This window comes from Tenrec ecaudatus, chromosome 9 (genome assembly GCF_050624435.1).
Source record: "Tenrec ecaudatus isolate mTenEca1 chromosome 9, mTenEca1.hap1, whole genome shotgun sequence".
In the NCBI taxonomy this organism is placed as follows: Eukaryota; Metazoa; Chordata; class Mammalia; order Afrosoricida; family Tenrecidae; genus Tenrec; species Tenrec ecaudatus.
The window spans coordinates 54,848,760-54,863,580 of record NC_134538.1 but is presented as its reverse complement, the minus strand read 5'-3'; positions in this window follow the sequence as shown (position 1 = coordinate 54,863,580).

The following is a 14,821-nucleotide window of genomic DNA, read 5'->3' as shown; positions in this document are numbered from 1 at the left end:
AGAGAAGGTCCACTAGGAGAGCGACATTGCGCTTCCTGGCTGCAAGAATCTCAAAACCAAGCTAAGGAGACCAAGCTGACAGACTCCCCTTTCCCATTTTACCAATGGCAGGAGCCCCTACTGTGAATCCCACTACTGCCCAGAGCAGATGAGTTTCCCAGACCCCAAGACAACACACCCTGCCAGACCTCTTACCTGCCTGGGAGACACTCTGGGTGGGTATCCAGGAGCAGACACATTCAGTACCCAAGCAGAACTTTTCTCTTTCCTTTGCTTTTATTTTTCTTGTTTTCTTCCTTCTTTCCTGCCTTGGTCTCCGGTGCCCTCCCAACCCCAATTGCCCCACGTCCCCTACACAACACACACACAAAGTAACACTGCCAAAGAGCAGGACTCCTGACTTGCACCTCACCCCTCACCCATGTTATATTATTTTCTTTAGTTTTTGTGCTTTTGTTCTCTTTGATTTTTTAGAGTTCTCATTCATGTCTTCTTTCAGGGCCCACTTTGGCTGCAGCCACACCCTCCTGAGAGCATCTGTTCCTCCCACGCAAAGACAGGGATCCTGGCACATCAACTCAGAGGGGACTTTCTCCCCCATCCCCACCCCCTCTGAGTGCGCGGCCACGCCCATGTGCGGGAAACTGAGGACTGGGAAGACGGGCTGTGAGGACAAATTCTTTATTCTCGTATTTTAAGCAGCCTGGCAGGCCAGGATTCTGGGAGACCTTCACACTTGTGGGTTAGAGAGGAGTCCCAATCATATGCTCAAAACTAAGAATGATCCCCACAATATCTCCCCATCATAGTGCTGCCTTACAGTGACCTCTTACAAGCGCGTGGCTGATTGCCATTTGGCCAGCGGCGTGAACTAAAGGAGCAGACATGTCCATTGCTATCCCTGCTCAGGGAGCTGTCACTTCCCTACCTGCCCCCAGCTCTTGTGTTAGGTTATTCCTCCAATGAACTCAGGAGCATTTAGGGTTGGGGTATGGCCTACTTTGTCATGTATGTAGCCACCTGTAATTAGCGGGGCTTGTATGGCCCAAGTGTATATAAGATGAAGATAAAAATAAAATCTCTCTGCTCAGACGTGGTTCCTGAAGCCATGGTGGAGGTGAGCACCCCAAAACTTTGTCTGTCTCTTAATTCTTCCCTTCAAATACACAGTCATCATGTAGAACCCATCGACCCATCTAGATGTGAGGATGGATCACACACCCATATTCTCAATGACATAACAATGTAAATTAGCAGACTTCTCTTTTGTCACTCATCTCCCTTTGCATTCACCTATTATCTCTTTCTGGTCTAGTTTTCCTTGTGAAACATACTTCAGTGGAACTTACTACTTCTGTTACCCCTCTTATAATATAGCTTCCCATTATTTTTACAAATTTGTCCGTCTATTCAGACAGCCACTCATTATTATTATCATTACTTTTAATTTATTCTCACTCTTTCCCCCTCCCACAGACACCTTCCCCACGTACCCATCCGGCTCCCCTTTACTCCGCTTCACCTCTGTATATTTTACAGCTCACGTTAGGCTTCTACCAGGTCACTAAACAGAACCAACTGCCTCAACATGACCCAGCAGCATACACACACTAATACACACCAAAATGCTAAGCAAACAACAGTACACCACAGAAAACACAATTATAATTCACGAGGATGCACTCTGAAGAATAGATCATGAAAATATGGAGAAAATAACTCTTTGAGAAGATGAGATAACTCCAAGTAGGGTAAATCCCCAAAGAAAAACATCACGACATATTACACAAACTATACAATTTTGAGGACAAAAATACTCCTGAGGGCAGCTAGAGAAAGAAAGAGTTTCTCCACAAATGAAAACTCACAAGGACAAGGTCAGACTTCTCTGAAGAAGGTATAATGGCAAGAAGACAACTCAGTGATATACCTCAAATGCTGAAAGAGAAAAACTACCAACCCCAAATCCTATGTCACAAAAGTTATCCCTCAAATAAAAGGGGAAAATAAAAGCATTTCCACACAAGGAAAAACAAACTATCCACAAAACAAGGCCAGAATTACAAATAATTTTAGCTGGATCACTATGGACAGAGAAGCAATAAAAGCACCAGTCAAATGAGATTATCAGACAGATCAACACCAGTCAGAAATTAGTATGATGAAAACATCATTCAAAACAACACAGAGAGGAAGAGCAAAGACACCTATAAGCCAATATCTACACTCAGTAAAATCACAAACACAGCAAAGTAACAGCAACAAACCCACATATATCCATAATAACACTGAATATCAATGGATACGTGAATATCAATCAAAAGACAAGAACTAGTAGAGTGGATTAGGGATAAAAAATACCCATCTGTATGCAGCCTGCAAGAAACACATCTTAAACTCAAAGATAAGACTAGACTAAGAATCAAAGGATGGTGAAAAATCTACCAAGCCAATAGCAACCATAAAAAAGGTGGGAGTAGCAAAATTAATCTCTGATAAAACAGATTTCAAGGCAAATAACATAGAGACAACAATGGACACTTTATAATAATAAAAGAAACAACATATCAAGAGCATGTAACATTTATAAACATACATGCACCCAATAGATGATCCCCAAAATACATAAAGAAATGAACAGCTCAAAAATAATTGTAGGAGACTTCAACTCACCATTCTCAATGAAACACATGCCATTAGGAAAGAAATTAAATAAAAAGAAGAGCTAAGAAACGCAATCAACTAGCTCGAACAGAGCACACCACCCAACCAAAAAAACACAATATACAGTCTTCTCCAGTTAACATGATACACACTCTAGAACAGATAATTTATTAGGCCATAAGAAAGAATCAACAAATTTAAAAACATTGAGTTACTACCATCCATCTTCTCAGATCACAACACTATAAAAGTGCAAATCAAAAATAGAAAGAACTGGAGCATAAAGACAAATATGGAGACTGAACAACATACTACTTAAAAACAACTGGGTAATAGCTCAAATAAGGAATTGTGCTAAGAAGTTCCTAGAAATAAATACACTCCACTCCCTTCTTCGTCTTCCTGCTGACAAGCCAGTTGTGCTATGTGTAGACATGTGGAGACCCACACCAGCTCTGAGATGCTTTCACCACCACTGGATCCACAAAACTTTCCTCCCCCTGCCTGTGATCTTCTTGCATTTGGCATCATTGCATGGCTGGGTGAGTCTAAACAGAAATTTATGGACTAGTATTGACATATGGACTAATATCGGACTTATGGACCTGATCTGGACTGGGCTGGATATTTTCTTAAGATACAATTGCTCTTTGATATAAAGTTCTTTCTTACACACATATAAGTGTCTATGAATTTATTTCTCTAGTCAACCCAGACTAACACATTAGCGAAGAACAAAAAATCATCTACAAGTAAAGATGAAAAGCGTAACATTAAAACAGACACAAATGAAATTAAAAGAATAATACGGCACTACAAAAGACTGCATTTCCAAAGTTTGATAATCTAGAAGAAATGGACAAATACCTAGAAATACTCAAATTACCACAGACTTATGTAGCAAACCTGGACAGATCCATAACAAAAGAAGAACTAGCAAAGGTTATCACGAGACTTCCAAACAAAAAAAGCCCAGGGTCAGATGGCCTCACAAGGGAAATCTACCAAGTCTTCAGGGAAGTGTGGTCACTAACTAGACACTGACCATTCGAGAGTATATAGAGAGACAACAAACTTCCAATCTCATTTTATGAAGCAAGCATAACCCTGCTTCTAAAACCAGCCAACAACCACACAAAGTCAGAAAACTACAGACCAACATTCCTTAAGAACATAGATGCAAAAAGTCTCAACACAATTCTGGCCAGTAGAATCCAATAACATAACAACAACAAAAAAGAATTCATTGTGACCAAGTGGTATTCATACAAGTGATACAATGATGGCCCAACATTTTTAAAAAAAAGAAGAAAAAAGCAAAGAACAATCAATATAAACAAGCTAAAGAAGAACTACATGATCATATCAATAAATGCAGAAAAAGAATTTGAAAATATCCAACACCCATTCCTAATAAAAGCAATTAATAAGATAGGAATAGAAGTATGGCCGCTACATAATTTTATGTCAATTTGAAGAAATATAAAAGTGTAGGGGTGGCATCCACTTGTCAATCAAGTCCCTGGGCATGTCTGTTTATGGGCGTGGCCTTCTCATAAAGAGGACCTGGGAAACCTCCCTCTCTCCCTGCCTTCACCTTCCTGCTTGCTGCCCCCTGAGAGCTGCTTGAGTCCTGCCACCTTTCCACTGACCTTGGATCCTTGCCACGTTGCACCCACTGACCTGTCATCTTCCGGCACGCGGCATCATTGCATGTGGCTGCGTGAGTCTGAAGAGAGACTTATGGACCAGTACAGGACTTGTGGACTTGAGTTGTATAGGTTTGGGGTGTCTTTTTGATATATAACTACTTCTTGATATACCCTTTCTTACAGATATATACGTCACTGAATTTGTTTGTCTAGCCTATTTGGCCTAACACAAGAAGGGATAATCCTCAATATAATAAAGCCCACGTATGAAAAACCAACAGATAATATTATACCCAATGAGAAAAAAACTGAAAGCATTTCCCCTTGAAACAGGAACTAGACAAGAGTTCCTTATAACCACTTGTTTTAAACACTGCACTGGAAGTCTTGGCCAGAAGCATTCAACAACACAAAGAAATCAAGAGAATACAATTGGGCAAAGAAGAAATGAAGAGCTTGCTATTTTCACATGATATGATTTTATATATAAATAACCACAAGGACTGCCCCCCAACAAAGACTGCTGGATACAATTAAGAGATTTGGTAGAGTAGCATGAAAATATATTAATAAACAGAAATCAGTAAGATTCCTATATGTCTGTGAAGAGAGCTCTGGAAAAGGCATCAAGAAAACATTACTATTTGTAATATCCACAGAAAAAGATTAAATATATAGGAATAAACATAATCAATGAAACAAAAGATCTGTATAGAGAAAAAACTATTAATTTTGAAAATCATTTTATTAGGGGCTCATACAACTCTTTATCACAATCCATGCATACATCAATTGTGTCAAGCACATTTGTACATTCATTGCCCTCATCATACTCAAATGAGAAAAAAACTATTATAAAAATCCAAAAGGAAAAAAAATCCAAAAGAGACCTGCACAAAGTGAATGAAGGGGGAAGTGCAGAGCGGAGACCCAAAGCCCATTTGTCGGCCACTGGAGATCCCCTCACAGAGGGGTCAGAGGAGGAGATGAGTCAGGGGTCTAGAGGAGGGTGTGACGTAGCATTGATGAAGAATACAGCTTTCCTCCAGTTCCTAAATGCTTCCTCCCTTCCACCACCTCCCGCCCCCACTATCATGATCCGAATTCTGCCTTGCAAGTCTGGATAGAGCAGAGGTTGTACACTGGTGTAGACAGGAGCTGGAGGCACAGGGAATCCAGGGTGGATGATACTAAAATAAAAGGTTAAAAAAAAAGAATAAAGCAGCCAAAAAAAATAATAATAAGAGACCTGCACAAATGGAAGAAGAACCTATGTTCATGGATTGGATGACTTAGTATTGTAAAAATGTCAACACTACCTAAAGCAATTTACAAATACAACTCAGTTATGTTCCAATTTCCACCAGTCTTTAAAGAAATGGAAAAACTAATTATCAACTTCATATGCAAGGGGAAGAGACTCAGAAAAGCAAAAAATTCTCAAAAAGAACAAATTTGGAAGTCTTGCACTACCTAACCTAAAAATCTAGTACACATCCACAGTAGTCAAGACAGACTGGTTCTTGTAAAATGACAGATACAGAAGCCAGTGGATCAGGACATAAACCCCAGAAATAACAGCACTTGCCTACAAACAACTGGCTCCAGGAATTTATGAAATATTAATTTAAATGCTTCAGCAAACTGATGGAGCACTGGAAGCACTCACTGGTTTATGCTAAGAAATTTGGAGGACCACTAGTTGGCCAACTGACTGAAAGAGATCCACATTTGTCCCGATTCCAAAGAGAGGTGACCAAGCAGAATGCTCAATCTACAGAACTATATCACTGATATCGCACACAAGTGAAATTTTGCTGAAGATCATCCAACAGTGATTGCAGTGGTGCATTCATAGGGAGCTGCCAGAAATTCAAGCCAGATTCAGAAGAGGATGCATAACGAGAGATACGATTGCTGATGTCAGATGGATCTTGACCGAAAGCAGAGAATATCAGAAAGATGTTTGTTTACTTATGTGTTTCTTTTTTCTTTTACTATGTCAAGGCATTGAATATGTGAACCATAGTAAATTATGGACAGCCTTGAGAAGACAGAATTTCAGAACACTTCTTTGTGCTCATGTAGAACTTATACATGGATCAAGAGGCCGCTGTAGAAGATATTGGTGCTATAACAAAGCGTGGTGAAGAATCTAGATGGCTTCTGGCTATAAGAAAGATAGTGTGTGGAGCCTTAAAGTCTTTTCTTCAAACAAGCCACCACTAAGTGAGGTGTCAACTAAGTCTTCATGGAGTAAGCATACCAGCCTTTATGATCCAAGAAGAGGAAATAATATAATCAAAATTTAAAGGAGGGTTTGCCATCAGATCTTAACTTGTGAACATCTGGTTTGCAGAAGGCTATGGACTACCGTGGAAGCCAAATCTCGACTTGCAGGTTCCCCAAGTGGATTAGGTCCCTCTGCCCATAGTCCATGGATGAGAGTAGCTTTGATATCAGGCAGAAAGTATCATGAAGTCGGTCCTAGTAGATACAGTTATGCTAAAATGTAACACCTTATCACTTGATCTCCCTTTTGACCCATTTAGAAGTTGTTTCTTTTGCTATTTTAAAGTGAAGTGGAACTATATGTGGCTATCTATGGATATGACCATGGACCAGGGATGCAAACAGGCTTGCTATCATGCAGAGTGCACTGGAAAATGAATTAGTACAGATGCAGTTAGGTTAAAATTTAACACCTTATCATGTGATCACCCTTTTTGACTCATTTAAAACTCATTCTCGTTTTCAATATTTTATATTCACTTTTTGATTGAGGTTTTTCCCATTTTACTTTTTTAAATTGTTGCTGTTTTTTTGTTTCGTTTTTTCATATATTTTTCGGTCTATGAAATCCAGGATAAGTAAATCTATAGAGACAGGAACCGGGTTAATGACTTCTTGGGGGTGTTGCAGGGGAAGTTGGGGGGAAATAGAGAGCTAATAATAATACAACAAAGAAGAAAATATTCTAAAATCAATTGTGGTAATGATTTTACAACTCTTCTTGATTTGCTTAAACTATTGAATTGTATATGTGCAAATATGTACAATATTATGTACAAATAAAGAGTGAAAAACAAAACAATGCTTATTCCATGACACTTCTTACAACATGGATTAATCTGGAAGGTATTAAAAAAATAAAACTAAATCCATTGCCATCTAGTCAGTCAATCAATAGTTCATTGACAACTTCCATCATCTTTTAAAATAAATTTTAAATTTTATTTTCTTAAAAACATTAACACCCCTATTCCCCCTCTCCCCCCAAAAAAGAAAATTACCTACCCGCCTAGAAGTGTGTGCTACAGAGGACAAAACTAAACCTACAGGTTTGGGAAAGAGGCCGGCCTGGCATGCCCATACAGAAGCAAACCGAAAAGGAAAGAGAGAGAGCAAGAGACTAGACCCCATAGTGCCACACCAAACCCTGAGGGATCCAGGAACTGCTAAGGCACTGAGAGGACTGTGGGGCTGACAACAGCTCAAGACATGATGTCCTCTGGTTGAAGCATACCTTGACAGAGGACAATACTGGGGATGTATGGCGGGGAGTTTGTCTGGTCTGAACACCCGCGATAGGGTGAACCAAGAAGGGAACATAACAGACCAGCAATGGGAGCAAAGCCAAGCCACAAAGCCCCTGAGGAGCCCCCAAAATAGCCTTCAGACTAGGAGGGGCAGTACCCGGAACCCACTCAAGACAAGGGAGAGAGTCATAAAGGTCAGCGCACAGACCTGGAATTACATATGCTTTCTCCTGGGGGGTTTTGCCAGTTTTCCCCCCTTTTTATTCAATCTTTTGTTTTCTTTTGGTTTTGTCTCTCTTATTGTTGTTTTGTCTATCTATAGAAGATAGGCAAAAAATAAAAAGATAGGCATGAAGAAAAGAAAAAAAAAAAGATAGGCATGAGAAGCAAGCCCAAGGAGAAAGCAACAGACCAATAGTTCCAGAGGGACTTGGGAGGAAGGTGGAGGAGGTGGGGAAAGGAGCGGTGGTCAAACAATGCCACAGACAGGGGAACAATGAGGGAATTAAAAACAACAAGGAGGAGGACACAGAGATCCCAGTGGTTTGGGAGCAACAGCAATCTAGCTGAGAGAAATTGCTAAGAGGCAGAAGAAGGGTGATGGTGGGGCAGGAGGAAGGTAAAAAGAACCAGAAGAAAGATCTAGGAAGCAAAGCTATGGATAGAGGTATGAACCCAGGTGTGCACTTATGTAACTATATTAATTCATAAAAATAGAGGTATTGGCCTATGTACATATATTTATATGGCAATACATTGAGGTAGTGGATGGACTTTAGGCCTCTGCTCAAGCCCTTCCTCAACGCAAGTGTACTTTGTTCTAATAGTCTGGCATTCTATGATGCTCACCCTGCCAACACTAATGCTGAAGACAAAATGGGTGCATAAGCAAACCTGGTGAAGAAAGATGATGGTGCCCAAGACATATGGGAGCTGGGGTCGTAAAGGCTTAAAATTAAACAAACGGCCATCTAGCAGAGAAGCAACCAGCCCACATGGAAGAAGCACACCAGCCTGTGTGATTGTGAGGTGTTGACAGGGTCAGGTAACAGGCATCAGAAGACCCGAAACGATATACTTATTGTTTATATGTATATATGAATGTATGCATGTATATGCATAATATGTATGTTTATATACATATATTTCTATGTGTGCATATATATTATATACATACATATATACATATATATATATATATATGCACACACATTGTTGAGAACAAGGGAGGTCAGAGCAGAGACCCCAAACCCATCTGTAGACAATAGGACATCCCCTTACAGAAGGGTCACAAGGAAGGGATGAGTCAACCAGGGCACAGTATAGCACTGATGAAATACACAATATTCCTCTGGTTCTTTGAGGTTTCCTCACCCCCCACTATCATGACCCTAGTCCTGCCTTTCAGTTCTGGCTAGACTGGAGCATGTACACTGGTACAGATAAGAGCTCACAATAAGTGGAATCCAGGTCAGATAAACCCCTCTGGAACAGAAATGAGAGTAGTGATACCAGGAGGATAGGCAGAAAGTGGGGGGAGAAAGGGGAAAACAATCACAATGATGGATGCATAACTTCTCCCCCACCCCCAGGGGGACGAACAACAGAAATGTGGGTGATGGGAGACAGCAGTCGGTATAGGATATGAAAACAATAATAATACATATTTTATCAAGAGATCATGAGGATAGGAAGAGGGGGAGGGAGGATAAGAAGAGGAGCCGATACCAAGGGCTCAGATAGAAAGTAAATGTTTAGAAAATGATGATGGCAACATCAGTACAAACATGCTTGCTGTATGGAATGTTACAAGAGCCGTAACAGCCCCAATACAATGAGTTTAAAAAAACAAAGAAGTTTTCCATGTGAATTGAGAGAAGGCTTGCAAGCAGATCATCAGTTTTATTTTCAATGATTCATGCACATTTTTCTTCATCGCATTTATTGCATTCCTTTAGTAAAACACTGCCATCCCACCTCCTCCCTGTTTGCCCCTCTACTTCCACCCCTTCTGAATTTGTCCTCCAGTAATTGCTGCCCCTTTGATGGTAACTGGCTGCCCCACTGTCCTAAGGTATGCGCACCTCCCTGGGGTCATTGTTTTTCTAATAGACCTGGCTGCTCTTTGGCTGAAAATTGAGACATGGAGTTCAGTCCATTCCCGCACCGGAAAGGTGACAAGGGGCCAAAGTCTCAAGGTTTCTACCAGTTTCTACCCAACCAGCTTAAGTGTGGTCTCTTTGGGGATTTTGAGTTTTGTTCCACATGTCTCTCCTACTCTATCCGGGACCTTCTTCTCTCTGCCCCCCACCCCCACCCCAGCAACCCCGACAGTTTTATTAGTATATAATTCACATATCATACAGTTCAAAAGTTCAATCCAGAAGCGTCGCATCCCGCTTTTCTACAGACCTTTCTCTTTAGTATATGAAGTGAAGTTACATAAATACAGAGCTGAGAAAAATTTAACAATTAGTATATTACTCACTATAGTGTCTGAGTAGTACTTGATTCACTGTTATTACGAAGTGTGCCTTCCCAGCGTTAGGAGCACTTGAGGCATTTTGGTGGCTGCCCCAGGCCAGGCCAGGCCAGTATCTGTTTGGTCCAATTCCAAGGCTGGCTCAGAAGCAGGACAAACATGTAAGAACTCTTCCCCTTCTAGGATTCACTTCTCAGGAGAAAATGGGACCATTTCCCAGAAAACTATAACGTTATGATTATACTTTTTAAAACCTGTGGTATGTGAGGGAACTTTTAAAAGTTCATTTTCCCATTCCCAAACCAAGGAAACCAACCCAATCTCGGCCACGGAGTCGCTGACAACTCTCAGTGGCTCTATGGGAAGGACAAGGTAGAGCTGCCCTTTTGGGTTTCCAAGCCTGTAACTCTCTGTGGGAAGTGCTCATAGAAAGCTTCATTTTCCTCCATCCGAGCGAGTGCCCACCGTGGGGATAGCACCACCAGGACTCGTGTGTCACCTTCCGTTGGCTGTGATTCCATTTCCCCCTGAATTTTTCGTGATGAACCCTCGCATTGTTCAAAGGACATACAGCATGACTGGTAGAAACGATGTAACAGAAACGGAAGCCATTGCAAAATGCACTGAGCAGTTAGCAGGCCTCAGTCTAGCCTCGGCGCAGATAGCCTAGCAGAAAGCTTGCTGTCGAGATGTTACTCTGGTACAAGAGCCAAAGAGTTTCCGGAATAGGGCATCTGAAGAGAGCGGTAAAGGGGCTGCAAGGTAAAGCTGGGGACATGCCCACGTGGTGGATCTGTAAGGTGCTTTAGCGCCAAATAAACATCAGAGTGTCTGGGAGGGATTTTTCTTCTCTAATCCATAATTATTTAAATGCAAGACAAGGCAGAACCATAATATTCCAGGGAAATGGCCAATCTGCTTTGGTCTTTATTTCTATGTTGCAGTCTTGAAGTGCAGAGAAGAGAATTCAGAGCCTCCCTCATCGCACCAGTTCCTCTGGAGATTGGGATCTTATCACACAGGGTTCTTGTCTGTCCGCTTGTCCTACATTCAGTTAATCAGCAAGACCAGCCCAGGCTAACACCACTTCCTAAATGACTTACCGGGCTCTGTTGATTGAGTTCTTATTATGTGTCTTTTATACCCTGCTACTAACCAAGAGGTTGGTGCTTCAAACTCACCAGCTGCTCTGGGGAAGAAAGATGCGGCGGTCTGTTCCAAAAATAACTTATAGTCTTGAAAACCCTAGAAGGTTCCTATGAATCACAATTGTTTCAATGGCAGTAGAGTTTTAAAATCATTTTATTGGGGGCTTACAGCTCTTATAACAATCCATGCATCAACTTTATGAAGCATATTTGTACATAGGTTGCCATCATCATTTTCTAAACAATTTCTTCCTGTTTGAGTTCTTGTATTAGCTCCTCTTTTTTCCCTCCTCTCCCCATCCTCCCACTTTTGTGAACGCTTGATAAATTATAAATTATTATTGTTTTCATATCTTACACCAACCGCTGTCTAACTTCACCCACATTTCTGTTGCTCATGCCCTTTTGGTGGGGCGGGGTGGTTGGTTGGTTTTCGCTACACTTCATGAATGTAGCCTAATGCAATCCTTTTAAAGAGTGTATGAGTTTAGTTGCGCTATCCCCGTCTTACAGATTAGAAAACGGAAGCTCTCAGAGGGGTCTGTGATGGGGCTGTAATACTATTATTCAAGTGTTCCTGAAGTCAAACGTCTTGATCTAACTGTTCCTTGGGCTGATCTCCTTGGCACCATTACTAGCAATGTGAGTTGGCTCTCACTTCCCTTCTCATCTCATCTAGGCCACCTCTCCCTACCGGCTTTCTCATTAAGTCACTGCCATTGGTGCCTACTCAGAGTGACCCTAGAGGGTCGGTGAGATAAAGTTCATTGTGCCAACCTGACTGATAAACACATGTGGGGTTAGTTGAAGGGTGGAGTGATAAATGGCTCGGTGAGTCTCGCCTTTCTAGTTCTTGGGTCTCTTGCTTTCTGATGGTCAGACCAGGGTGCAGCTGCCTTAGCCAGTTCCCTGCTTCAGCTTGCAAGGCTCACTTCCTGCAAGATATCCCCAAGGAGAAGCTGCATGGACCTACGCCTGGATGCAGCCCTGGGTGCTGGAGCAGCTATGTGAAGACCCCTGCCAGCACTGAGATGCTTACACGTTCACTGATTCAGCTTTCCTCCTGCAGTCGGCATCATAGTGTGTGCTTTGTGAGATGGAGGAGGACTTTGTGGATTGGTGTCGGACATATGGGCTAATGTTAGACTTGTGGGCTTGGGCGGCACTGAGTTGGGATGTTTTCTTGATGCGCACTTACCCTTTATATAAAACTCTCTCTCATCCATATGAGTTTCTGTGGAGTTGTTTCTCTGAAGCAGGCGTCCTCAAACTACGGCCCGCGGGTCACATGTGGCCTGCCGAGGATATTCATCTGGCCCGCCAGGTGTTTTTGACCCGTTTTGTTTTTTACCTCAAAATAAGATGTGTGTAGTGTGCATAGGAATTTGTTCAGAGTTTTTTTTTTTTAACTATAGTCCAGCCCTCCAATGGGTCTGAGGGACAGAGAACTGGCTCCCAGTTTAAAAAGTTTGAGGACCCCTGCTCTAAAGTACCCAGACTAACACAGCAGGGGAGACTGTTCCTGGGCGTTTCCAAGATTGTAACTCTTTCCAAGAGTAGAAATCTCCATCTTTCTGACTGGTAGTTTTAAACCGCTAACCTTGCACGTAGCAGCCCAGTGTGTCACCGCCACACCAAGACTGGCTTTACACCGGTCTTACTCGAATGCCATCCTACCAGACATCACACTCTTTCAGGACCTCCTCTTTGTGCATGCAGTCTGAAGCTCCTCCACACATCTCCCTGTAGTAATATGAACCTGGCACATCCTTCTCCTCCATGCAGCTGTTCCAAGAACCCTTACCAGCTGTGCGCTTTGTGTACATGATCGTCCTTTGGGATATCTGAGTCAGGGCCTCCAACACATACCAGGCCTTTGGTGAAGGCTTGCTCACTTTATGTATGCATGAATGAATAAATGCTCTCCAGAGCATCTTTAAGCCCACATCCCTGGCCACTAAGCGGAGAATTTGGCTGGAGATGTATGAAGGAGTCCCCAGCATTCAATTCACCCCTCTGGACCCTTTCTTGTGGAATATTTCTGTGATCCATCTGCCAAGATGCGCCTTCCTGTGGGCTCTTCATGTCTCTCTCCCTGCACTGGGGGAGCGCCAGGCCAGCTTCTTTTATACTGCTAAGCCTTCAAGCCTTCCAGCCTTCCCCAGTATGCACTTTCTGGCTGCTTATTAAAGTGGGTACTACCCTGTTGGTATACCCTGCCAAGTTTAGCATTCAGTTCGATTTCTATCTGGGAGGTTGTTTTTTTTCCACTTTAGTTCCTATCTGGTGTGCTATCCTGGGATTACAGACTCACTCTTACTTGGTTCTGCCTTTCAGAAGGGTTTAGGGAGAGCAGCCATGGGACAGGCTTCCTCCTCCTCAGAGCCCGCAGAGGCGTGCTGTGGTTTCTGGCCCTGCAGGTGGTGCTGCGCGCATGGAGGACATGCCATGGGTTTGATGTATAGATGCACTCTGTCTCTGCAGTGGTTCTCAACCTTCCTCATGCTGCGACCCTTTAATACAGTGCCTCATGTGGTGGTGACCCCCAACCAGACCATTATTTTCATTGCTATTTCATAACTGTCATTTTGCTACTGTTATGAATCGGGTGACCCCAGTGAAAGGGTCGTTCAACCCCCAAAGGGTTCGCGACCCACAGGTTGAGAACTGCTGGTCTACGGCACTCTGGGATATTACCCAGCCTTTTTCTTCTATTGCTGAGTGGGGAAAAGTCACTATCCTGGGTGGTCCAGATGGACACTGTGTGAGTGGTGAAAAAGTAAACTTGTCCAAGACATCCAAGCTTGGCTATGCTCTTGGTTGTCAGTCATGGGGGTGGGGTGGAAGTGGGGAAGTGGGGGTGGAGTTTGGTGTCACTGTCACCAACGCCATCTGAGGGGGGGACAGATGGTCTGCTTCATTTCCAGGTTCTGTTGGGCTATGCTTTTGTCTTCCGGATCAGGATCCTCTGTGCTCAGAGCACGTTCATCTGGCGGTGACAGTAATAAACTGTTTCCCTAACATCGTTTTCTGCTCAGAGTATCACATTCTGTTTCGTCATCCACACCTCCCTTGACTCCCTTTGGCCATGATCCTTTTCCAGGCTTTGTTTATTTACAGTGGCTTTGAGTCAGAGGAGCGGTCATCGTGTCTTTCAAAGAATGTCCCTTCACTGGGTTTTATCTGTTGCCTTTCTCACGATTACACTGGGATAGGAAGCCACAGAGATGAAACACTATCCTCAACATAGGAAACCCAAAGTACATTCTGGTACTATCACTGAGGATGTTGCCCTTAAGCATCACTAAGAAAGCTTGTGCCAGGTTTTCCTACTTC